This window comes from Neodiprion virginianus, chromosome 3, assembly GCF_021901495.1.
Source record: "Neodiprion virginianus isolate iyNeoVirg1 chromosome 3, iyNeoVirg1.1, whole genome shotgun sequence".
Lineage (NCBI taxonomy): Eukaryota > Metazoa > Arthropoda > Insecta > Hymenoptera > Diprionidae > Neodiprion > Neodiprion virginianus.
The window spans coordinates 34,252,860-34,261,248 of NC_060879.1; positions in this window are offsets into that span (position 1 = coordinate 34,252,860).

Genomic DNA, 8,389 nt, shown 5'->3' on the forward strand with positions numbered 1-8,389 from the left:
AAAGGAACACTGACGACGCTTATAGTGAAATTTAGTGGGCAGATTTTGTACCAACAACTATCCAGTACTAATCTTTGAAAAAAATTATCAATGTGGCTATTACCACCGGCATGTCGCAAATATGTTTCTGCTTGCGGAACTATGCGAAAAATCTGAGAAACATCAGAAACTCGCATCTCGATTCATATTCTATATTACAAGAAGGTTAATATATAAAACTCATTCTTCATAAAGTTCAACCCCGTTTATTTCCTCAGTTACAATTACTCTGGAAGAAAGGATTCTACCATTCAGCAGACCTCAGGCTCGACTTTCTAGGAATAACAATTTTACACTCAAAAGTGTTTTCTTGAACGTTAAAAGTAATAACAATTGTTATTAATTTAAACTATTTTTTCCCTTTGATACTCATTCTTCTGACCGTCCATTCTCTGTGTAGGGAATTAGAGTATACAAATTTTTTGCTCAAAAAAGTAAGGCTACTTCCTTTAGGTTTTTTTATAAAAGTTCGATGATTTCGGATGATGCTAGAATCAATTCTCTGATCTATTATATCAACATAATTTTTCCAGATGATTCGATTACGCTCAGTCTCAACTCGCTGCGAACAACGGATTAGAAGGAATGGTCGAACAACATGAAATTTGCACCAGGTTGTTAACAAAACGGCAAAGGCAAATAACGACTTCATAGCGAGAAAGTTTTGTTTCAGTTTAGTTTCGGTTCATTTATTACGCCTTAATCCTAGTATAAGTGTTCGGGTGTCAGTTTATTATACGTGAACAAGTGACCAAATATTATTAAAGTACACGAAAGGAAATACAGAAGAATGATTGAACATTACATGACAAAGCTGACTATTAATGTAGTCTATATGTATACATATATTAGGTACAGCCAACGTAGTGCCGGTAGTGTCGGCTATTTATTCACGATGAGTAAAACATTTTCATAATATTTAATGGCAATTTTGCAATGGTGGTCGTTGGAGGTGATTAGTGGTGGTCGTAGGTGGACGAGAATGATGAGGATTTGTGCACTATGAGTACTTCGTTCGAAGGTATTGATACAAGTAGGATCAGGATCAGGAGTAGGGGTGGTAGTGGGAGTGGGAGTAGGAGTAAAATTAGGAGTAGGATCGGAAGTGGGAGTAGGAATAGGAGAAAGATCGGGAGTAGGAGTAGAAGTAGGAGTAGGGTGGGGTTGGGGGGGTGGGGTAGGGTAGGGCCCTAGCCCAATCGACTTCTTTCGCAAAATTACGTCAAAATAGTGCATGAAAGAATTTATTCCAGCAATTTTCAAAATCGCGAAAATTTTCGCCAAAGATGCAGTGGGGTTAGACTTACTTTTTCTCCATTTTTGGAGCCGAAAGTTTTTGGTCTCGGATTCGATTTCAATGACCCTTCCCTGACTAATTAGACCCTCAGGAAGTCAGAAAGCGCAGCGAAAAGAGCGTAGGACCAACAGGAAAGACACGGCGAGCGAAAAAGCACCTGCTGAAAAACGTCGAAAACACAGGTTCACGTTTTTTGGCTGTAACTTTAGATGCGTTGATCGCAGCGTATTGGGACTGCGCCCAATCGATTTCTCTCGCAAAATTACGTCGGAATAGTGAATGAAAGAATTGATTCCAGCACTTTTCAAAATTGCGGAAATTTTCGTGAAACGTAAAAAAGACGTTAGAGAGAGCAAAAGACAAGCATTAGAAAAATGACGCAGAAAATCTTTCGTTTTCCGGCTGTAACTCTTGATCCGTCACTTGCAGCATATTCGGGTTGCAGGCAATCGATTCCTCTCGCTAAATGACCTCGTAACAGTGCATCAAAGAATTGATTCCAGCATTTTTTTAAATCGTTGAAATTTCCGTCAGAAGTCTAAGGTGGTTAAGTTGAATTTCTTTCGTGATTTTCAGAGCAAAGAACATTTCGACTCGTTAACTGAGGCTTAGAATCGAAACGTTGTTTTAGCTGGTCGCAAGTGAAGTATCTGCTTTGGGTGGAGGAGCAGAATTGTTTTTCGAAAAGTATTCGAATGGAAAAAAATTCAGAGTAACTGTAACACATCACGGATGCGCTAATTTTGAACGAGATGAAACGGATGCTTCGTATATGGGACAGTATTTAACGCTGCGTAGTGATTTAAAGACCTAGAAAGGTGATAGGGAGAGAAAGAACGACGCTTCTTAACACTTCGAGTGTATTTTAACACACATTTGAAAGATACAAGCGAAATTTTTCGTCATCCAACTGTCGCAGAACGGCAGCGTTATTAGCCGACCCGTTCACTGAAGAATATATCTTCAGTCAACGGCTGACCATCGAAGGGCCTGGCCCCTTGAGTCTGGAATCGGCAGGAGAGATAAAGTGTGTATTTCTTGTATGAAATGTGAAACCTAAAATCATTGTACATCATATCATATCATCATACATCATACATCATACATCATACATCGTACATCATACATCGTACATCATACATCATCATACATAGTATCAAAGTTCGAAACCAAAGTTTGGATGTCGGATGTTCAGAAAGTGACGTCACCAATTCAAAATCAGCTAGCCGAATTCCTCAGTCGGGAAACAACCGCGCAGTAGAGCGGACGGATGAGAGTCGCGCTCCGCTAATTTCGAGTACCGGGTTCTCAACCTCCCGGATCCCGCGCTTCGGGTCCGCTACGTATTTCGAGTACCGGGTTCTCAACCTCCTGGATCCCGCGCTTCGGGTCCGCTACGCGGTGAAACTCGACTTCCAGGATAAGCGCTCCGTGTTTCCTGGTTCATGTTTACAATAAATTATTTCGATTCGTTTTTCGCGCAACCCCAAATTCGGTAGCTGTCAGTCCGCTAATAAAATTTCTCGACTTCCAGGATAAGCGTTCCGTGGTTCCCGGTTCATGTTTACAATAAATTATTTCGATTCGTTTTTTGCGCAACCCCAAATTCGGTAGCTGTCAGTCCGCTAATAAAATTTCTCGACTTCCAGGATAAGCGCTCCGTGGTTCCTGGTTCATGTTTACAATAAATTATTTCGATTCGTTTTTCGCGCAACCCCAAATTCGGTAGCTGTCAGTCCGCTAATAAAATTTCTCGACTTCCAGGATAAGCGTTCCGTGGTTCCCGGTTCATGTTTACAATAAATTATTTCGATTCGTTTTTCGCGCAACCCCAAATTCGGTAGCTGTCAGTCCGCTAATAAAATTTCTCGACTTCCAGGATAAGCGCTCCGTGGTTCCTGGTTCATGTTTACAATAAATTATTTCGATTCGTTTTTCGCGCAACCCTAAATTCGGTAGCTGTCAGTCCGCTGATAAAATTTCTCGACTTCCGGGATAAGCGCTCCGTGGTTCCCGGTTCATGTTTACAATAAATTATTTCGATTCGTTTTTCGCGCAACCCCAAATTCGGTAGCTGTCAGTCCGCTAATAAAATTTCTCGACTTCCAGGATAAGCGTTCCGTGGTTCCCGGTTCATGTTTACAATAAATTATTTCGATTCGTTTTTCGCGCAACCCCAAATTCGGTAGCTGTCAGTCCGCTAATAAAATTTCTCGACTTCCAGGATAAGCGCTCCGTGGTTCCTGGTTCATGTTTACAATAAATTATTTCGATTCGTTTTTCGCGCAACCCTAAATTCGGTAGCTGTCAGTCCGCTGATAAAATTTCTCGACTTCCGGGATAAGCGCTCCGTGGTTCCCGGTTCATGTTTACAATAAATTATTTCGATTCGTTTTTCGCGCAACCCCAAATTCGGTAGCTGTCAGTCCGCTAATAAAATTTCTCGACTTCCAGGATAAGCGTTCCGTGGTTCCCGGTTCATGTTTACAATAAATTATTTCGATTCGTTTTTCGCGCAACCCCAAATTCGGTAGCTGTCAGTCCGCTGATAAAATTTCTCGACTTCCGGGATAAGCGCTCCGTGGTTCCCGGTTCATGTTTACAATAAATTATTTCGATTCGTTTTTCGCGCAACCCCAAATTCGGTAGCTGTCAGTCCGCTAATAAAATTTCTCGACTTCCAGGATAAGCGTTCCGTGGTTCCCGGTTCATGTTTACAATAAATTATTTCGATTCGTTTTTCGCGCAACCCCAAATTCGGTAGCTATGAATAAGCTTATACAATTTATCATATTATTAATCAATTAATTACTCAATTACTCAGTTATATTGATCGTTACACAATATTTTCGATGTGTTCTTATACTGAAAATATTTATTACTATTCAAGGTATAACCTGAGGTGGTTGAAGGTGGTCGGAGGTGGACGAGGAGGAGGACGAGGAGGACGAGGATTTGTGCTGGGTGAGTAAAACACTTTTATAATATTTGATGGCAATTGTAATTATATTTCATCTGAAATATCACAAACTTTTCACGTTTACAATAAATTATTTCAATTCATTTTTCGTGCAAGTACATATTCAGTAGCTATGAATAATCTTATACAATTTATTATATTATTAATTAATCAAATAATATTCTTATAATATTTAATGGCAATTGTAATTATATTTCATCTGAAATATTACAAACTTGTCACATTTACAATAAATTATTTCAATTCATTTTTCGTGCAAGCACATATTCAGTAGCTAAGAATAATCTTATACAATTTATTACATTATTAATTATTGATTAATTACATTAATCCTCACACAATATTTTTGATGTGTTCCTGTACTAAAAATATTCATTACTATTCCAGGTATTACCCGAGGTGGTCGGAGGTGGACGAGGAGGAGGACGAGCTGGACAAGGAGGAGGACCAGGTGGACGAGGAGGAGGACGAGGTGGACGAGGAGCAGGCGGGGTGGGTCGTGGGAGAGGACCTCTCCTCTCCTCAGAGGAGGGGAGGGGGAGGGGCAGGGAAGGGGGAGAGGCGGGCGGGGAAGGGGAAGGGAAGGGAAGGGAAGGGAAGGGAAGGGGCGAGGAGGGGTGGGGTGGGAGGAGCCGCGGGGCGGAGTGGGCAGGAGGGAGGAAGGGTGGGATGGAGGGAGGGAGGGAGGGAGGGAGGGAGGGAGGGCGGGCGGGAGGGAGGGAGAGAGTGAAGGACGGATGTCGATGCGAGCCCGTTAGAGTTAATAGAGCAGTACACCCCACCTCCCGCCGTCCCGCCCTCCCTCCCTCCCTCCCTCCCGCCCGCCCACCCTCCCCCCCTCCCGACCCTCCCCGCCACCCGCCCCTTCCCGTCCCTTCCCTTCCCGTCCCTTCGCCCTCCCCGCCCGCCTCACCCCCTTCCCTGCCCCTCCCACTCCCCTCCTCTGAGGAGAGGAGAGGTCCTCTTCCACGACCCACCCCGCCTGCTCCTCGTCCACCTCGTCGTCCTCCTCGTCCACCTGGTCCTCCTCCTCGTCCAGCTCGTCCTCCTCCTCGTCCACCTCCGACCACCCCGGGTAATACCTGGAATAGTAATGAATATTTTTAGCATAGGAACACATCAAAAATATTGTGTAAGGATTGATGTAATTAATCAATTAATTAATAATATAATAAATTGTATAAGATTATTCATAGCTACTGAATATGTGCTTGCACGAAAAATGAATTGAAATAATTTATTGTAAACGTGACAAGTTTGTAATATTTCAGATGAAATATAATTACAATTGCCATCAAATATTATAAAAGTGTTTTACTCACCCAGCACAAATCCTCGTCCTCCTCGTCCTCCTCCTCGTCCTCCTCGTCCTCCTCCTCGTCCACCTCCGACCACCTTCAACCACCTCGAGTTATACCTCGAATACTAATAAATATTTTCAGCGTGAGAACAAATCAAAAATAATGTGTAAGGTTTGATATAATTTTTTTAACGACATATTTTACCAAAAAGATTATGAGAAGATTGTAAAGTTATAGAAATTTTATTAGCGGACTGACAGCTACCGAATATGGGCTTGCGCGAAAAACGAATCGAAATAATTTATTGTAAACATGAACCAGGAAACACGGAGCGCTTATCCTGGAAGTCGAGAAATTTTATCAGCGGACTGACTGCTACCGAATTTGGGGTTGCGCGAAAAACGAATTGAAATAATTTATTGTAAACATGAACCGGGAACCACGGAGCGCTTATCCCGGCAGTCGAGAAATTTTATTAGCGGACTGACAGCTACCGAATTTGAGGTTGCGCGAAAAAAAAAATTGAAATAATTTATTGTAAACATGAACCAGGAACCACGGAGCGCTTATCCTGGAAGTCGAGAAATTTTATTAGCGGACTGACAGCTACCGAATTTGGGGTTGCGCGAAAAACGAATGGAAATAATTTATTGTAAACACGAACCAGGAACCACGGAGCGCTTATCCTGGAAGTCGAGAAATTTTATTAGCGGACTGACAGCTACCGAATATGGGCTTGCGCGAAAAACGAATCGAAATAATTTATTGTAAACATGAACCAGGAAACACGGAGCGCTTATCCTGGAAGTCGAGAAATTTTATCAGCGGACTGACTGCTACCGAATTTGGGGTTGCGCGAAAAACGAATTGAAATAATTTATTGTAAACATGAACCGGGAACCACGGAGCGCTTATCCCGGAAGTCGAGAAATTTTATTAGCGGACTGACAGCTACCGAATTTGAGGTTGCGCGAAAAAAAAAATTGAAATAATTTATTGTAAACATGAACCAGGAACCACGGAGCGCTTATCCTGGAAGTCGAGAAATTTTTTTCGCGGACTGACAGCTACCGAATTTGGGGTTGCGCGAAAAACGAATGGAAATAATTTATTGTAAACATGAACCAGGAACCACGGAGCGCTTATCCTGGAAGTCGAGAAATTTTATTAGCGGACTGACAGCTACCGAATTTGGGGTTGCGCGAAATACGAATCGAAATAATTTATTGTAAACATGAACCGGGAAACACGGAGCGCTTATCCCGGAAGTCGAGAAATTTTATCAGCGGACTGACAGCTACCGAATTTGGGGTTGCGCGAAAAACGAATTGAAATAATTTATTGTAAACATGAACCAGGAACCACGGAGCGCTTATCCTGGAAGTCGAGAAATTTTATTAGCGGACTGACAGCTACCGAATTTGGGGTTGCGCGAAAAACGAATGGAAATAATTTATTGTAAACATGAACCAGGAACCACGGAGCGCTTATCCTGGAAGTCGAGAAATTTTATTAGCGGACTGACAGCTACCGAATTTGGGGTTGCGCGAAATACGAATCGAAATAATTTATTGTAAACATGAACCAGGAACCACGGAGCGCTTATCCTGGAAGTCGAGAAATTTTATTAGCGGACTGACAGCTACCGAATTTGGGGTTGCGCGAAATACGAATCGAAATAATTTATTGTAAACATGAACCAGGAACCACGGAGCGCTTATCCTGGAAGTCGAGAAATTTTATCAGCGGACTGACAGCTACCGAATTTGGGGTTGCGCGAAAAACGAATTGAAATAATTTATTGTAAACATGAACCGGGAACCACGGAGCGCTTATCCCGGAAGTCGAGAAATTTTATTAGCGGACTGACAGCTACCGAATTTGAGGTTGCGCGAAAAAAAAAATTGAAATAATTTATTGTAAACATGAACCAGGAACCACGGAGCGCTTATCCTGGAAGTCGAGAAATTTTATTAGCGGACTGACAGCTACCGAATTTGGGGTTGCGCGAAATACGAATCGAAATAATCTATTGTAAACATGAACCAGGAACCACGGAGCGCTTATCCTGGAAGTCGAGAAATTTTATTAGCGGACTGACAGCTACCGAATTTGGGGTTGCGCGAAATACGAATCGAAATAATTTATTGTAAACATGAACCAGGAACCACGGAGCGCTTATCCTGGAAGTCGAGAAATTTTATTAGCGGACTGACAGCTACCGAATTTGGGGTTGCGCGAAAAACGAATGGAAATAATTTATTGTAAACATGAACCAGGAACCACGGAGCGCTTATCCTGGAAGTCGAGAAATTTTATTAGCGGACTGACAGCTACCGAATTTGGGGTTGCGCGAAAAACGAATCGAAATAATTTATTGTAAACATGAACCAGGAAACACGGAGCGCTTATCCTGGAAGTCGAGTTTCACCGCGTAGCGGACCCGAAGCGCGGGATCCAGGAGGTTGAGAACCCGGTACTCGAAATACGTAGCGGACCCGAAGCGCGGGATCCGGGAGGTTGAGAACCCGGTACTCGAAATTAGCGGAGCGCGACTCTCATCCGTCCGCTCTACTGCGCGGTTGTTTCCCGACTGAGGAATTCGGCTAGCTGATTTTGAATTGGTGACGTCACTTTCTGAACATCCGACATCCAAACTTTGGTTTCGAACTTTGATACTATGTATGATGATGTATGATGTACGATGTATGATGTACGATGTATGATGTATGATGTATGATGTATGATGATATGATATGATGTACAATGATT